General features: G+C 34.7%; 1 protein-coding gene across 1 annotated transcript in view; it reads left to right on the top strand.

The window, feature by feature from the left end:
- Positions 1-19,545, top strand: part of MGAT4C (MGAT4 family member C) — a 749,687-nt gene that overhangs the window by 276,637 nt on the left and 453,505 nt on the right. The window lies entirely within an intron of this gene.

Genomic DNA, 19,545 nt, shown 5'->3' with positions numbered 1-19,545 from the left:
ACTGTTGGTGGAGTTGTGAAAAGATTCAACCATTCTGGAGAGCAATTGGAACTATGCCCAAAGGGCTATAGAATTGTGCATACCCTTTGATTCAGAAGTACCACTACTTGGTTTATATCCCAAAGACATTCCCCCAAAAGAAAAAAGACCTATTTGTACAAAAATATTTATAGCAGGTCTCTTTGTGGTGGCTAAGAACTTGGAAATCAAAGGAATACACATCAATTGGGGAATGGCTAAACAAACTGGCATATGATGGTAATGGCATATTACTGTGCAATAAGAGATGACAAGCAGGATGACTTCAGAAAGGACTGGAAAGATTTGTATGAAATGGTATATTGTGAAGTGAACAGAGCCAAAAGAACATTGTACACAGAGACAGCAATATTATTTGATGAAGAACTGTGAATGACTTGACTATTCTAAACAATATAATAATCTAAGACAATTCCAAAAGAATATTACTAAAACATACTACCGACTTCCAAAAAAAAAAAAAGAACTGATATTGATGGAACAGATTGAAGCATGCTATTTTTCACATTCTTTTATAAAGTGACAAATATGAGATGTTTTGCATTATCACATATGTATAACCCATATCTGATTGTTTGCTGCCTCTGGAAGAGGGAAGGGGAGGGAGAAACAGAGATTGGAACAGAAAAATAAAAATAAAAATGTTTAACCTGAAAAAAAATTGGAAGGCAAAACTATAAATAAAAATGTTTATTGCTTTTTTTAAAAAGAAGAAATAGGGGCAGCTAGATGGCGCAGTGGATAGAGCACTGGTCTTGGAGTCAGGAGCACCTGAGTTCAAATCTGACCTCAGACACTTAACACTTACTAGCTGTGTGACCCTGGGCAAGTCACTTAACCCTAATTGCCTCACTAAAAAAAAAAAAAAGAAGAAATAAAAGAAAAAATCAATAAAAATTGTAAATGTGAAAATTAAACTTATTTGTAATGCTTATGGATTTGGTAAAAGAAAAAGTATTAGCTTATGGTAATTTATTTATTATAAATTTTGGGGCTAACTTTTGCACTTATATTAATTTTGACATCAAAAATTAAATGATGGTTTTTAAAATATAATATCACCATTGCTCTAAGTCCCATATTGTTGAAATTAAAAGGGTATATTTTAAATTGTCTATTTTTGGGGACATAGGAAGACTGAATTTTCTATTATGTTTATTAATGTAATATAATTTATTATTTCATTTATCTAAACAATATATTTATTGAATTGATTACATATGCATCATATATTTTTATATATTTAATTAATATCATATATGGATATGTCATTTTGTCACATATCATCACATACACAAATATTTATATCCTAATTTCATTAACAGGTTTCATTTATTTAATAATTTATTATTATCTATTTCACACCAAACTGAATTCCCTTGTTACTGATGATGATTAATTTGTATGTGTGTATTTCTAAATTACTTGTTTTTATCAATTAAAAATATTGAAAAGAAAGTAAAGCAAAATTTTAATTGTATCATAAAAACATTGTACTTTATTTTCATTGGATCAGAAGTCAAGTAATACAAATCTCCAAGAAAACAAAATTCCATGTAATAAAAGCTAGCACTTTAAGGCTTGTAAATTACTTTCCAAATATTATCTCATTTGATCTGCAGCAGAACCCTTAAGGGTAGGTATTATGAACCCCATTTTAGAGATGTAGGTACTAAAGCAGAAAGAGAGCAATTGACTTCCCCAGGTTCACAGAGCTATTGAGAAATAGGGACAAATTTCAACTTAGGTCTTCCTGACTCCAAGTTCGCTTTGTCTACTGGGCCACCTAGTTATCTCTAAGAGCCTTATTTTATAGTTCAATAGATTCTCACTGATCCCACCTCAATTGGTAGCACTCAAAATAATTTGCTCAGGTCCAGATAGACAACATAATATATATTATCCCAATTGTCTAAAAGATTAAAGGACCACAGATTTAGATCCGAAGACCTTAGAAATAATCAAGTTCCAAATTGTCGTTTCATTAGCATGGAAACTGAGATCTGGAGAGGAAATGATATTGCTAACCATACCACTGAAGTTTACTTGAAATTTGAAGCCAAGTCCACTGCACTTTCGACTGTACTTAATGATATAATGACTTGTTTTGAGATTCTTGTGGGGAGATTTTCTTTAAAAACAAACAAAACCAACAAACAATAGCGACAATAAAAACAAAAAGAAAACAAAACTTCTTTATGACTTTATTTTACTTTTCTTTTTTTAAACTTCTTTTATGTTTCAAAAGACTTACCCAGTACATAGTAAGCCCTTAATAAATACTGTTGTTTGATTCTGCTTCTTAGGTTCTTTATTTGTTTGTTTGGTTTAGATTTCTCCTTTTCACTTTCTACCTTTTTTCTTCTATTCCAAAATAAAATAAAATTAAATTTAAAAAGCCCAGTCCAAAATACCGTTTTTTGTCATGATGTCTTGCTTTGTTGTGTTTTCTTCCTTCTTCTCCTACCTTCCATGCTCCATGCAAAGCCTTTCTAAAAAGAAATAATCATCCCTAAACTTTTGTTGTTCAGTCATGTTGAACTCTTCATGATCCTATTAATCAATTGTTCATGATGTCACACATTTTCTATATCCTGATGTTAAGGAAAAAAAAAGTCTCCAAGCCAAAAGAAAATAGGTTTATTGAGAGAGGCATCCAGTCTCACAAAAAAAGTTGGTCTCAGTTTTAGGACCTAAAGACCACAACCTTCAGGATGTCTAAGAATTTATACCCTAAGATTTGTATAGACATTTAAAGATAGATACAAAAAGTACAGTGTTTTCTATAATGGTAGCATAATCATTTGTCTGCTTATATATTCTTAGTGTCATACTTTTTAAGGCATAAGGGGTAAACATTTGCAATATGTGTGTCTCAAATATGAAGAAATAGCTTGCATTTTTTTCTTCAATAGCATATATGGCACAATGATTTCTAACAGCCACATTTCATATGCTTTTTTATTACTTTTAACAATTCTCATTGGTTAATTCCATCTCGTTTTAGTAAATTGACCTTAAATTTGATTACACATACTTATCCGCAATATGTAACTTGTGTATGTTTCTAATATTATTAGCTATTATGCATCTTGTCACTAGTTGAAACAAACTCAACTTACAATTAATTCATCATCATCTAATAAAGCTACTAAAGCATATGATATAATATAATGAAGCAAAAAAAAAGTGACTTTGTAAATGACATACATAGAACAGAAGTAGACCAAAGTCTACTTTCATATCTTTTCCAATAGTCTATCATTCAAGGCATTATCAGCGACTAAAGTCTAAAATCACGATAAACTTAGGACTAGGGGAAAATTTCACTCACATTGAAGTTTTCCCAGCAAAGATATTGGAGTAGTTTGCCATTTCCTTCTCCAGTTTTATGTGGGTAGGGTTTAAGTAAGGTGCACAGGATCAGATGGCTAAGTAAGTATCTGAGGTCAAAGTCCAACTGTGGTCTTTCTGACTGGTCCCAGTGCTCTCTCTATCCGCTGAGCCACCTATCTGCCCCTATCCCTAAACTAGAAGGATCTTAATTTATTTAATTGAAAACATAAGTTACCATATTAATGGTTATATGATTGTTGTGAGTTGGTAATTCAATGCCAGGCGAAAGTCTATCCTGAGGAAGCTTTCCTTTCCCAGTCATGAGATTCTAAAAGGAAGAATGGGATAAGTAAAAAAAAAAAAATGGTGGATATTTTAATATCTGAAACAAAAATAGAGATGGCCTTAGGCTTAGCCTATTTGTCTTTTGGGAAGAAGTAAGGTTAGATTACAGATAAAAAGCCTACTGAATATATGTCAGAGACAGTAAGTTATTATAAAGACCTTCTAAGAATAGCCTGAAGGAATTTGCCAATGGCTGATTGCTGTGGGATATGTTTAATTTTTTTTAAGTAGCCTAAGGCTTTATGAAAATATGAATTAGTGTATATTTGTGTGTGAGAAAGAGGACATATAAAATTACTAAAGTTATATTTCATAATAAAAATATCATTCAGTGTTTATAATCTATAAAGGTTTCCCATTTAGAGTTCAGAAAGATTATAAGAATATAATAGAGCTATTGCTGAATTCACTTAGAAGGGTGTGGTATCATGACTTCAAAAAAGTTAATTTTTCTTAGTGTGCCCAGACTGTCATACTATTTTCACACCAATGATCAGATTTTATTAGAGATAATTTAAATGTAATAATACCTTGCCTTACACAGGGTACTCCATCTCTCATCTTTAAACCTCTATACTGATTCTTCTCCATGCCTGGAAGGGGCTTCCTTCTTCCTTATTTCTGATTTTTTGAATTCCTAATTCCCTGCAGCTCAAGTATTAGTTTCTTTCTTTCTTTCCTTCTTTCCTTCTTTCCTTCCTTCCTTCTTTCTTTCTTTCTTTCTTTCTTTCTTTCTTTCTTTCTTTCTTTCTTTCTTTCTTTCTTTCTTTCTTTCTTTCTTTCTTTCTTTCTTTCTTTCTTTCTTTCTTTCTTTCTTTCTTTCTCTCTTTCTTTCTCTCTTTCTTCTCTCTCTCTCTCTCTCTCTCTCTCTCTCTCTCTCTCTCTCTCTCTCTCTCTCTCTCTCTCTTTCTTTTTGGCATGTGTGGGGGGGGAGCCAATGAGGGTTAAGTGACTTGCCCAAGGTCGCACAGCTAGTAAGAGTCAAGTGTTTGATGCCAGATTTTAACTCAGGTACTCCTGAATCCAGGGCTGGTGCTTTATCCACTGTGCCACCAAGCTGCCCTCAAGTATTAGTTTCTGATGAAATCTTTTAGTCACACCACCTTGTACCCCTACCCCAATACCTTCTAAGCCTCATCCTCCTGCAATTGATTGTGGTTCATTTGTGTGTATTTTCTACATACTTATATCCAGGGCCAAGTTGTATATAGTTCCAAAGCTTATGAATTTGTAGTTAAATTTTCATTTTGAATATTTACATCTCTGCAATTACCGGGTGCTCCAAGTCCCCATTTAATTTTTATTTTTTTTTGTAAATTGTCTCAACTTAAGAAAGTGTTACTAATTAAACTTAATCATGTATGTGCATATGCCCAATCCCCAACCCCACCATGCCCAAAGTAATCAAACCTTTACCAGCATTCCTCTGTGCTGTTTTAAAAACACTTCTTGAGCTCAGCAATAATACAGTAGAATGTTCAAGGCATGGAATCATTAGCAGACTGGAGGCCTAGTAACTATAGGATGATGATAATGATAGTGATGGTGATGGTGTTACTGGTGGTGGAGGAGGAAGAGGAGGAAGAAGAGGAAGATGAGGAATTTTCACAGTAATTTAAGGTTTGCAATATGCTTTATATTTATTATCTTATTTAAACCTCACAAGACCACTGCTTCTATATTTTGTCTCCATCTGTCTTTGAAGAGAATTAGACTTTAGATAAGATTTTTTAAAGAAAAAAATTTATATACACACACAAGCATACACACATGCACATATATGTGTATATATGTGTGTATATACACATATATGTACATATATAAACATATATGTATGTACATACATATATGTGTATATTTATATTTATACTTATAATGTACTCTGCATTTTAGGCACAACTCTTCCAGAAAAAAAACAAAAACAAAAACCCTTAATTTAACATTCATCTAATATGCAAGTCATTTCTGTCTTAGAGATGTATCAGAACTGGTACTCCTTGTTCTCAGACATGTCTTTCTGCCCCCAAATGATTTAACATTACATTTATAGGGCTTTTGAACGAGGTTGTTGTTGTCAGTGTTTGTCCTTGGACTAATGACATCACAGGTAGTTGGCCTCACTTGTGTTTGAATGGATTTTTTTTTCAAAACAAGGTAAAATGATGTTAATACATTAGAATAAGTTTTAGGGTTAACATTCTTGTTACTATTCTTTATTCAGTTTCTTTTGTGGACCTCTTCACTCAGGGAATGGAAATTATTTCCTTCCAGGGACCAAGATCAATGTCTTAACCTTGAATACAACAAGGGAAAGTTGCCTTTAAGTGGGTTGTATAGAATAGAGCTGTTAGGTTATTCCCTTTAATGCATTTCCTTAATAAAGGTTGTTTGTCCTTTACCTGACCTGTCTTCAAACAAGGAAGTCTGGAAAAGGGTTTTTTTTAGAGGAGAAAAATATTATCTTAGCATTCCAAGTTGAACTAAAAATAAGTTTCTTAATACACTACCAGAACTTGGAAAGACCTAAGTTTCCACCTCAGCATACTAGTTCTGTAATCCTTGGTGGGCTCTTTAACCTTTGTTGACATCAGTTTTCTCATCTACATCATAGAGATAATAATAGCATCAAGCGCCTTATTTTCTTTGTGGGAATCAAATGAGATATTGTATGTAAAGTCCTTTGAAAACTTTCAGAGGATATATGTACACAGAATGATGATAACAAGAAATATAATGCGTGTATAATACACCCATTATTATTGCTGTTTGTTTCATTTGTGTCTGACTTGATGATGAATTTGGGGTTTTCTTGGTAAAGATACTACAGCGGTTTGTTATTTCCTTCTCTAGCTCATTTTATAGAAGAGGAAACTGAGGCAAACAGACTTAAGTGACTTCCCCAAGGTCACACAGCTGGATTTTTAACTCAGGTCTTCCTGACTCCAGGTCCAGGGCTCTATCCACTCTGCCATCTAGCTGACTTTATTATTATTGTTACTGTTATGTTTATACTTATTTAGGAGGGACTCAAACATTTTGGTCACTTTCTCTGAATATTTTTAAATACATAAAATAAAATGCATAGGGTTATAGAGGAAACAAATTATACCACATTAAAAAAAATAAAAGCTTATCACCAGGCTTAGAAGGCTCATCTCCTGAAGGCACATTGGAGGTCACCTAGTTTAGCCCTTCTTTTTACAAATGAGTAAACTGAGCCCAGTGACTTGCCTAAGATTAAATGCGTAGTATCAAAGGTGATACCATTCTTTTCTAGGCTTTACAAAAACTCTCTGGGAACAAAGGAGTTAATTTAAGTTCTAAAGGAGGATGGCAACTTTAGGCAACATGAACAGAAATTGATAGGGCTCAGGAGTTAGAGAAGTTGGGGGACAGGAAGGAAGAAAAAGGGGAGGGAGAGAAAGGGAAGGATGGGATGGAAAAAAGGGAGGGAGGAGACATCAGTAAAGGTACATGAATTTCTAGAAGGCAGCTAAACTTTCCTCTGGCTATCACGGATCTGGTAGTCCTGCCTAGGAGAGGGAACAATAAAACCAAATGACCTCTCAAGGTCTCTTAACAGCCAAGGATTCCAGGGTTTCTGAAGGTAATTTACCAACACACCTGTAGTGTCAACCAGATGGAGCTTCAAGCCTCTTGAAAAATAATTTGCTTTCCAGAATTCTCTCCTCCCCATTGCCTTGTGGAGATCTGCACTGTGTGGCCATGGCCCAATTGGAAGGAAGGGTTGTGTGTGTGTGGGGAGGGGGGCAGGGAGGGAGTGGGGAGGGGGGGGGACCATTATATAAATGTGAGCTTCAGGTGCTGAAAGGAAAGAGGTTGAAGTTCCAAGGGTAACTTGGTTTTCCCTTGTCATTCGCACATCAGTTTATGAGAAAATTAAGCAAATGAAGTGAAATTAGAATGGAATGAAAAGTGAAATTATTGTGTCTTTAAGGGATTTGCACCCTATTGAGAAAAGAGAAATCACAGGAAAGTGAGAACAGCCAGACAAGGGAGCCAGTGCTCTAGCAGCCAGCTGGAAGGCATTGCAGATTACACTCTTCTCCACTCCCACCCCAATTTTGTATTTGTATTTCCCTGTTTTGAAACTGCAAACTTTGCAATTAGAGATTTTAGCACATTTATTAATAGATTAGAAATAACTCCCCCCTCTCCCCACTTAATGCAGAAGGAAAGGGATTTTGGAATATTACTAAGTAGATTCCAATGAATACATTCTGTTTGTTGTTTTGTTTTGTTTTGGTTTTCATTTTTTTTTGGAGGGGGGGGGAGGAGAGGAATTTGTATTAGTCATTTTTCTTACCTAGGGTTAGAATCCTAATCTAAACATCCTGAAAAATAAAACTGGGTATTCCCACCTCACCTCCCTCCCCGCCCCCGCCACCCCCACACCTCAACTCTAAATTGTTTCTTATTATCCAACTATTTTGCTAATGTATAATCTTTTTAACAGAAGGTACCAAATGCTTTTTACTAAATCCTTTCATTATGGGGAAATAGAGGGAGGGTTTGAGAAAGGATTATGGGATAGGGGTTTTTAGGAATTCCTCTTTAAAGAATTACATCCTCTTGCACACAAATCCAATTAGAATAAAATGATAGTTTATTTAGGGGCTAGGGAAAGGAAACCAAGAGAGAAATCCTTGGACTTCTCATGGGAAGAAGGCATGGCAAAGAGACGTGGCTCTGAGATACCTATCTCCTTGAGCAGGATACAAGCTTTTATAGAGGTCCAGTGGTCCTCAGATGAGGTGATCATCTGACTGTGGAAAGTTTCCCTATTGGGGGAGGACCATCCCCCACTGATGGTGGTGGTGGGAAGTTGGGTGAGGGGCAGCTCTGGATCTTTCAAGACATTTCTCTCCCCCCTCAGGCCACAAAGGCAGCAGCTACACACAATCCCATCTCCCTGAGGATGGGGGAGACTGGTTAGTTATGTCTGTCCTTTGTTTTAGTTTCTCAAGGAGAAGGTTCTTTTGATTTATTCCAGAAAACGGGGTACGCTAGACCCATAACACTTTAAAATATTGACCTTTTAGAGAGTAGTAACAGAGCTTAAAAAAAAAAAAGTACAGGTTTGTGGGTTCCATTCTCTCCTTCTCCTACCCTTAAGTTTCATTTCATTAGGATATTCAAAGATGGTGAATTGAAAACCGAATTGTGAAGATAGTTATAGAAATGAAACTTCTAAATGAATATCTCTGTGGGCTTTGTTAAGTCTTTTTAAATCCCTCTGAAATTACACTAGCTGGCCAGCCTCATGCATTCCTGATCTGTGCAACTAAATATAAGGAGCAATGTGAAGCCACTCAAAGGGAACAGTATTTATGATGAGTTTATAATCTTCTGTTTAATTACCTGAATATTAAGTGAATGAGTTGTAGAATGATTTCTAACAGCCTCACACTCTTATCACAAACACAAAGCATCTTTGACATAAATTGTTGATAATACACATGAAGATGGATGAGGATGTTGTTATAATTTGAAATTTGCTCCCACCACTGAGCAAATCAAAAGCACCCTTTTGCACACAGATGTAAGTTAGCTCTGTCTGCTGGTGAGATCAATGTATTAAAAAGAAAAGAAAAGAAAAGAAAAAAATGACAGTATTTGGCATACAGAAATGACAGGAAGATGACATTCCTGGAGATGAAGTTTTGGGAATTCTCCAGCCATAGAAATTCAATTAAATTCCTTGTTGGTCATTTTTTCAATTATAAACATTAGGACAGCTTTACACACAGTGAGAGCAGAAATTAAGATGATAAAGGTGTTTGCTTTCTAAAATTATATATATATATATATATATATATATATATATATATATATATGTATGAGTTGCCCAGATATATATACATACAAGTGGACAGTGAAACCCTGGGAAAAAAATCCCATGCTGTCCAATTTAATATATTTTCAGTGGAATATAATCTCTTTGAGGACAGAAACTATTTTTTTTTAATTTGTGGTCAATAAATGCTTGAAATATTCATTGGAAAGAAACCACTCGAGTGCTCTTTATGTATATAAAAAAATCAAGAGATGTACTTTCTGGGTAATTAATCATTTTATTTTATTTTGGTGGGGCAATAAGGGTTAAGTGACTTGTCCAGCGTCACACAGCTAGTAAGTGTCAAGTGTCTGAGGCTGGATTTTAACTCAGGTCCTCCTGAATCCAGGGTCAATGCTTTATCTACTGAGCCTCCTAGCTGCCCCATCCCACCTAGCTGACTCACCGATCTCTTCTAAACCAAAGTCCTCTCATGGAATCCACTCAATGCTTATATGCCCTTGGAAGATTGGCTTTTCTGGGGGGTGGAAATCAACTCCAATTAGTTAACAAGTAATGAGATAATAAATTAAAAATTTATATATAATATAATATAATATAAATATTATATAAATATTATAAATGTAATGAGAGGTGGACTTAATCAAATGAGAGTCTGGTAGGTGTGTCTCTGAATCCTCAGTCTTGGTTAAAGAGATTTATCTGTACCCATATGATCTCTTATAGGGTAATCTAGAGAGAAGGGGGTTCCAATTCCACTCAGATTTGTCTGACTGAAACATAACAGGCCAGAATTCACCAATTCACCTAAACAAGAATATCTTTAACTTTTCTTTAGATATGAGTTTTCCCAGAAGGGAAGACTTTCTGAATAACCTACATGGATTCATTTCTGAATGAGGAAAGAAAAGGGAAAAACCCTGAATCTCCCCAACAATAAATGATTATTAGTTACTATAAAGGAGAAATCATTTTTTTCTCATGATTAAGGTAATAGCAACAAAAGTAGTAGTAGGGATGAAAATCATTACCACCACCACCATCATCATTATCATCACAATCTTGAAATCTTGGGAGAAATGGAAGTAGAGGAGTATGTATGGCAGGAAGATGATTAGTGGAGACTTTAATTTCCCTGAGATCATTACTATCATTGTAAAGACCTGGCAGGAACTCTTAAAAGGTTAGTGAACTACATGATAGGATAAGTGTCTTGCTCACTATATAACTGATCCAGAGAGTCAAAGAAATGAGTTGGTTGGCCTAAAGTTGCAGCTTAGCTGTAAGAGTAGCAGAGCGAATGATGCTCCTTTGTAGAATGCTGGGCCTAGAGTAAGGAAGAATGAATTCAAATCTGGCCTCAAATTTTTTTTCAGGGTAATGGGGCTTAAGTGACTTGCCCAGGGTCACACAGCTAGTAAGTGTGAAGTGTCTGAGGCCAGATTTGAACTCAGGTACTCCTGAATCCAGGGCCGGTGCTTTATCCACTGTACCACCTAGCTGCCACCTGGCCTCAAATGTTTAATAGCTGTGTGATCCTAGGCAATTAATTTATGCTTTGTGTGCCTCAGTTTCTTCAACTGAAAATAGGAATAATAATATTACATACCTCACAGGGTTGAATAAAAGGAGATATTTACAAAGTGTTTAGCACAATGCTTACCATATAGCAAATGCTTAAAAAAATGGCTTATCTTATTCTTCCCTTGCCCCTTCATGTTCTATTATCTGGAAATGATAATGAACTAATGGATGAAGGCAATATTTGCAAATACTTTGTCTTCTTCAGGTCAATAAATATAAAACATAAAAATATCAAATAGAAGGCTAGGGGTAAATATGTTAAGAGACTTACTGGCATTCTGTAGTCAAAGCTGAATTTGAAATAATTAAAATTTACAAAATTCCAGTCTTAATGTATGCCTTTGTAATGGTAAAATGGATGATAGTAGATTTTTGGAAATTCTCTAGCAAATGTTCATAGATAATTAACAATAGATAAAACTTATCCTACCAAGACAAGTGCAGAAAGATGCATACTTGCACACTAAAAGGGAGTAAGAGGATGGATGCACAGTCTTACAGCATGCAGTGAATAGGTAAAGCAAAACAAAACAAAAAACAAACCCTTTTTTTCCCCCAAAGAAGCAGATATTTCCCTGAACAGTAGTAAAAGCTGCTAACAGGGATGTGCCATTGTACTTGTCAAATGTTACTGAAAATGGCTGAAGTCCAAAAGGATCTGACAAAATACGAAAGATTGAAGAGTGAAATAAAAATTCTATCGAGAAGCAGCATTCACAAACTCAAACAACAGTATGTTAACAAAAAAGAACATCAAAGGAATGGCTGAGTTATTTAGAAAGTTTTATGGAAAATATTGTTTGGCAATTCAGAATCAGGCCAAACAACTAGAGAAAGGTTAATCTTAAGGAGCCCTGATCTAGTATTCAATATAGATTAGGCAAAAAAAAAAAAAAAAAAAAAAAAAAAAAAAAAAAAAAAAGAATAGAATTGTGCAATACCTCAGACTAGAATGTAAAAAAGTCAGCAGTTATTGAATATCAAGAAATATATTACCTGGCTTCTAGAACTATAGACTAGCAGCTTGTCATTTTTATACACTGATATAAGACAAATACTTATGATATAAATACAGACTAGAAAATATCCTATAGAATTCAACCTATTAACTGCACTCTACTAGAAACAGACCCTTGACACCTACTGAATTGTTGGCTACAGCAACTATGTAGTTGGCTAGATACAGTAAATAGAGCACTTGTCTCAGAGTCAGAAAGAACTGAATTCAAAATTGGCTTCCTAGCTTTGTCATTCTGGCCAAGTCATTTAGCCTCTGCCAACCTTGGGTTTCTTCTTTTATTGTTTTTTGGTTTTGTTTTTTGTGGTTTTGGTGAGGCAATTGGGGATTAAGTGACTTGTCCAGGGTGACACAGCTAGTAAGTGTCAAGTGTCTGAGGCTAGATTTGAACTCAGGTCCTCCTGAGTCCAGGGCCAGTGCTCTATCCACTGCACCACCTAGCTGCCCCCAGTTTCTTCTTTTATAAAATGTCTATAATAACAACTTCATCCCAGAGATAATGTGAGGATGAAATGATACAATATTTTAAATTTTTTAGCATGTTGCCTGGTGTGTAGCAGGCACTTCCATGATTGCTTCCTTATTTCCTTGTATATGTCATTGATTCATTAAAAAAATAAAATAAAATAAAAAACTAACCAAAGAGTCTTTAACAAATGTTACCATCCACAATACTGTAATCCAAGTTGAATGAAAAACTTTCAAAATATTTATGGCTATCAGGCCTCAGAGGTCATTTTCATTTGAGGATAAGATGAGGTACATCTTTGTGTTATCTGCTACTAGAGATGTAGTGAGAATATTTTCAGTGAACCTATACAGAACTAAATTACATTCAAATATGCTTATTTAGTTATAAACAAACAGTTATTTCCCCCCATTCAAAAATCTAAAAAAAAAAAGAAAATTAAAAGAGGAATCATTGTGGAAAAGCAACTCAGACCATTTCTATATAAATCCCATTGGGGAGGAAAAGATGAGAATAAGATTATGGTACGAATGCATAATTATGAACATTTTATTTTTTGTTTGCTTGGTTTTTTTTTGTTTGTTTGTTTTTGTGGGGCAATGGGGGTTGTGACTTGCCCAGGGTCACACAGCTAGCAAGTGTCAAGTGTCTGAGGCTGGAGAACATTTTAAACACATAACATCATGCCAAATGCTTATAATATCCAAGCTGTAGGGAACCAAATAATTTTAAAATATTAAGATCCTATAGTAGATGAAAATTATGTAGGAACAAAATAAGATATATATCATCCTGTCTGCTATTGACATTGTGTGGAGGCTACTTTCAGTGAGCCTGTAGAAGATTAATTTACCTCCTAACATTTTAATTCCACTACAGCAGCTAATTATTATTTTTCTATTTTATCCTACATGAAATAATCCTTAGAACACAGAAAAATAAAGGGCTGGCTAGTGTCTACTTCTTTTAGAACACCATTGATAAAGATAGAAAGAATGAGTTAGGGATGAAAGCTACTGATGTTTGTATAGCCCTTGAAATTTTCAGAGCACTTTACATTATTTCATTTTAGCCTCAAAACATTCCTAACTGGGTATCATTAAGATTTCAGTTTATTGATGAAGAAAATAAGGCTGATAGAGGATAAAAGATGCACATAGTTTCACAGCTAGTAAATATCAGAGGTACAGTTATGGCTCACCTCTCCGATACACTAGTCCCAGACTTTTTACCTATTAGTCACAATCTCATAAACACCTTATGTTATTTGACCTTAAAAAATAAAGAATTCCATATTTTAGTGTCTAAAGTTTATAGACTAATGTGTTAGTTATGCTGTATTGATTCATTTCATTAAAAAATATTTGAAAGGGGCAGCTAGGTTGCACAGTGGATAGAGCACTGGCCCTGGATTCAGGAGGACCTGAGTTCAAATCCAGCCTCAGACACTTATACTTACTAGTTGTGTGACCCTGGGCAAGTCACTTAACCCCAATTGCCTCACCAAAAAAAAAAAAATTTGAAAGACCCTACTCTGTCCAAGATATTATACTAGGTACTAGGGAAATGAACCCATACTTTTCTTGAAGGAAATTAGTTCTATTGTGGGCCTAGAATATTTGTGTATATGTACATACATATTTAGTCTCTTGTGTATATATATATATATATATATATATATATATATTCTGCTATATACCTTTATTTTGTTATAAATACAAATGTGGTCTGTTATGCATACATGAATATTCTTATATACATATATCAGAATATATACACATATAGAACATATGCACATATACACATACATGCATACTTATAGCAGAAAAAGAAATAAATTAATTTGATGATAGTGAGACTCCCAGAATGGTTCAACTGTAACTTATGAATCTATGTTCACAAAAGTGATCTTGCATCAGCTGAGTTGTACACAAAGTTAAGTATCTTAAAAGGTTTCATTTCAAAAGGACAGAAAAAAATGGTACACATGAATGTAAAAAGTCTCAAATACGCATGATTTTTGCTGCCTATTTTAAGATGGCATTAAAAATGACTATTCCGTGGCATTATTTCCTGATATCTCATAATTAGTTATTTTATTCTACTAATAAAAAATAAAAACTACCAGATCACCTATTAAATCAGCAGGATTTAAATAAAAAGTACACTTTAATTTGAAAAAAAAGAGATTAAATAGGTCCATTAAAAGTAGAGACTAAAAGCACAAATTATTTCTTAACAATTTGAATTGTTAGGTAGAAGGAGGAGATGGAGGAAGGGGATACAGAATGCTATATTTTATATGCAGAATAATGTGCTCTTTTAAAAGCCTATATCTATGTCAAGTTTATGCAAATTATTAAATGTTCATTTAATGATTTGATTGCCTACAAACTGTGAATAATGGATGGTTAAGCTCTACATCATGAGAAATCTATTGTGATTTTTATAGTTAACTACAGTCAAGCATTCAACTTACAATGCTAGTCAGTTAAATGACCAGCCCAAGTTGGAAATCCACAAGATGGAACTTTTATTTTGATGAGCATAATAAAGTCTCTTTGTCCCTAATAAGGTAAGTTTAAAGTCACAATTATTGCTACTTGAGTTTTGGCTTTCTTTCTTGCTGCAAATTGGAAGCAAGGGCATGTTCAATGTGCAAACTGAAAAAGAGGAAAAGTCGGCTGTTGTCCGTGCTCTTAATTAGTTCTAGATGAAGAGATGAAAGAAAGGTAATTTTAGTTGTATTTAGAGTTGTTTTTAACTATTTTTTTTTGCAGGGCAGTGAGGGTTAAGTGACTTGCCCAGGGTCACACAGTTAGTAAGTGTCAAGTATCTGAAGTTGGATTCAAACTCTGGTCCTCCTGAATCCAGGGCTAGTGTTTTATACACTGTGCCACCTAGCTTTTCCCTAGAGTTGTTTTTAAAGTGATATATGCATGCTATTGGACCTCACAGTGCCGATTTCATCTTTTAAAATGCAATCTGATATTTTAAAAATGTAGATCAGGCATCTATTGGAACAATTTGAAGAAAGATTTTTAAAAATGTAATCAAAATCTGGACTCAAACACTTGACACTTACTAGCTGTGTGATCCTGGGCAATTAACTTAACTCTTATTGCCCCACAAAAAACAAAACAAAACAAAAACACAAAAACCCATCAACAACAAAACCAAAAAAAGGAGCAACTTAGGTGGTGAAGTGGATAAAGCACCAGCCCTGGATTCAAGAGGACCAGAGTTCAAGTCTGGCCTCAGACATTTGACACTTGCTAGCTTTGTGTCCCTGGGCAAGTCACTTAATCCTTACTGCCCCACAAAAAAATCTAATCAAAAGAATTACCTTTATGATAGTGCTTTAAAATATTTTTTAAATCGGAATTATTAAAAAATAAATCCAGCACAATTCAATAGTCATGAAGTTCCTACTTAGTATAAGGCAGTGTGGATAAAAAAGATTTAAAAAAAGAATCATATATTGCTCTCAAAAGAGATTATATTATACTAGGGTTGGGAGTATATGGAGATGGAGAATAAGTTTGAAAACCACCTTTCTGACCTTATTTAAATTGTACCAAGAAAACATCCCCTTCTCATACTCAAAAAGTATTTCTTCTACTGACTTATGGTGACTTGAATTGTTACATTGATTTGATTTAATTCTTCAAATATTTTAGACTTTTAATATATACAAAGCACTCTTCTGGACATTGGTAATTCAAGGAGCTATAGAATATCACTTCGAAGAACTTAGGATATGAAATATAGAGGGATAACTATAGTATACTATATAGTGTAATAGGAAGAGAGAGAGCAAGAGAAAGAGTGAGAGCGAGAGAGAGAGCGAGCGAGAGAGAGAGAAAGAGAGAGAGCAAGCGAGTGAGAGGCAGAGAAAGGGATTTTGGAAATTTAAAAATGCACCTCACAAGGCAGTACTGTGTTAAATTTAGCCTTTGAGAAATAGCTAGTCCTTGAGATTTGGAGGGTAAGATACATTATCCCAATATGTGTACAAAAAAGCACATTTTCTTCAAATGGAGCAGAAGACATACATGAGGGGAGTAGGTGGAGTAGGATGGCATTTTTAAAATAATTTTAAAAATTGAGGAATAAAAGTGGCAAAGTAGTTGAATGAAAAATAAAAAAGTTTAAAGAGAGAGAGAGAGAGAGAGAGAGAGAGAGAGAGAGAGAGAGAGAGAGAGAGAGAGAGAGAGAGAACTAATATTGTCCCTTAGGACTTCCACTCCTTGAGCAAAAGTGCTCCTCTCTAGCCTTGAACTATGATTCAGAAGTGGGTATAGGCAATATAGTTGCCCACCAGCATCTGGTCCTGCACCCAGTGCTAGCACAGGAGTATCTTGTAATATCTTTCTGACCAATTATCAGATCACTTTATTGTCTCTGGCTTGAGAGCTTTTGAAGCTCCTGCTACTTGTGTTTTTACCACTTGTGTTTTGTCCACATCAACAGTGGGCCAGCCACCCCCTACATGTAATAGATTTCTCTTTTGGACCTCCTATGTTGTCTTGGACTGAAAGAATGTCTCACAGTGACCTTGTGATGGCTCTGCCACTCGAGAATTTGTTTTGAGTCATTATTTTAACATTGTTTGGAAGGGAATGTTGTGAGAATTGAGCTGAGTGCTTTCTCTACTCTGTCATCTTGTCTCTGCTTCTTTATTAAGCATTTATTATGTTTTTAACTTCTCTGTTTGCCAGTTCAAAACACATTTTTCTACATCATCCCAAGATATTTTTCCAGCTTCATTACACATTAATCCCCTTCACATGTTCTCTTATCCAGCCAAAAAGGCCTTACTATTCCTCATGCAGAATACTTAATCACCAATCTCCTTGACTCCGTATTAGCTTTCTCCATACATGAAACTTAATACCTTATCACTCCTATGTTTTAAAATCTTGTTTCTTTTCAAGTTCAGCTCAAGTGCCACATACAATATTTCTTTTCTAATTCTCTCCCCCTCATACCATGGTAATGCCTTCTTTCTATGATCATTTCCTTGTGGGTAGAACTGTCTTTCTGCTCAGACTCGTATTTCCAACATTTAGAATAGTAGCTGGCAGAAAGCCACCATGGAGAAAAAAGGATTGGAATTGAAGGATATGTAAATGTCAAAGAAGTATAGAACCCAGAATAGGGCTATAGAATTAATGATGAATGGGCCAGAAGTTTTATCTTTGGACATAGTTGAAGATAATTTTGAAAATAAGATTCTGAGCAGAGAATGTAAGGTGTAGAATGCTAAGGTAAGATTCATTCTACAGAAAGAAGATGGACATTCATTTTCTTTTTGGTGGGTCAGTGAGGATTAAGTGACTTGCCCAGGGTCATACAGCTAGTAAGTGTCAAGTGTTTGAGGTTAAATTTGAACTCAAGTCCTCCTAAATCCAGTGCTGGTACCTTATCTATTGCACCACCTAGCTGCCCCTAGACATTCAAACTCTTGAGTGAAGTATTTTAAGAAGATAAATGTCAATGTAAGGGGGTGGGATTGGCGAGATGGGAGAGCCAGGTTGTAGCAGGCTATTGTGAGAGTAATTCAAGCATAAGGTGATAATAGTCTGAACTAGGGTGGCAGGAGAAGAAATGGAAATGAGGAAAGATTTAAGAAACAGGTTGTTTTATGCCATAGGACATTTTGATTGAGGTACAGTGGTTTTCCTAAGGGGTCAAAGTCTTGGATTTAAGTTATAGGGTTTTAGATTTGTAGTGTATCCTGGGGAAGTTTAATGTAGTCAGTTATATGCTAATCTAATATTAAAAACTCATAAAATGGAATTTTCAATCATATTCAGACAATATATTTGTAGGAGAATAAATTGTATTCCTGAGTCAGCATTCAAAATTTGTTTATGACTAAAAATTACTCCCAAAACAATTGCAATAATGAATAATAATTGTTATGTCCTATAAACAGAACACCATCTGAATCTAATCAATATTTTTTTTTTCTTAAGGCAACTGTAATAAATATAATAAGTCACGTTACCAACAACAAGAAGTTAAGTTTTCACTGTGTCAGGCACTGTGCAAAGAGCTAGAAAAAAATGGGGGAAAAACAGTCCCTGTCCTCAAAGAGCTTGTAGTCTAATGAGAGAGAAAATATGCAAACAATTATGTACAGATCATATCTATATATATATATAGATATGTATATATATACACACACACATGTATATGTATATGTATATATGTACACACATATATATGTATATGTGTATATGTATATATGTATGCATATGTATATATGTATGCATATGTATATATATGGGGTCAAGTGGAACTAATCAACAAAGGAAAGGCACTAGCAAAAACAGGAAAGGGAAAGGCTTTTTTTATGAGAGGTAGGATTTTAGCAGGGACTTGAAGAAAGTCTGGAGGTGAAATTGAGCAGGAAGTTAACTCCAGGCATGATGGAAATGTACTACATCTGGAGATGGAGTGTTTTCTATAAAGAAAAGCAAATCAGTAAATATTTATTAGGTGCTTATTATGTGCCAGGAACAGTTCAGCAAGGAGGACATTGTCTGTAGATTACTAAATACCTTAAAGAGAGTGAGGTATAAAAAGTCTGGGAAGACAGGAAGAGACCAATTTATAAATGGATTAAAAAAACAAACAGGGTTTTATATATGATCCTGTCAATAATAGGGAGCCATTAGAGGGGTGTGTGTGTGTGTGTGTGTGTGTGTGTGTGTGTGTGTGTGTGACAGAGAGATAGAGCAAGAGAGCGAGAGTGTCAGATATGTCTTTTCAGAAGATCAGTTTAACAGAAGAGTAGAAGATGGACTGAAATGAAGTGGAGTTATTTGAATCAGGGAGACCAATCAATAGTCTAATGCCATAATCTCATGAGATTATGAGAGCCCTTTCCAAAGTAGTAGAAATGTCAGAAGAGAGAAGAGCACAAAT

Source organism: Dromiciops gliroides, chromosome 5, assembly GCF_019393635.1.
Source record: "Dromiciops gliroides isolate mDroGli1 chromosome 5, mDroGli1.pri, whole genome shotgun sequence".
Taxonomy (NCBI): domain Eukaryota; kingdom Metazoa; phylum Chordata; class Mammalia; order Microbiotheria; family Microbiotheriidae; genus Dromiciops; species Dromiciops gliroides.
Note: the sequence above shows the minus strand (reverse complement) of the source record. Positions and strands in the feature narration are given on the sequence as shown.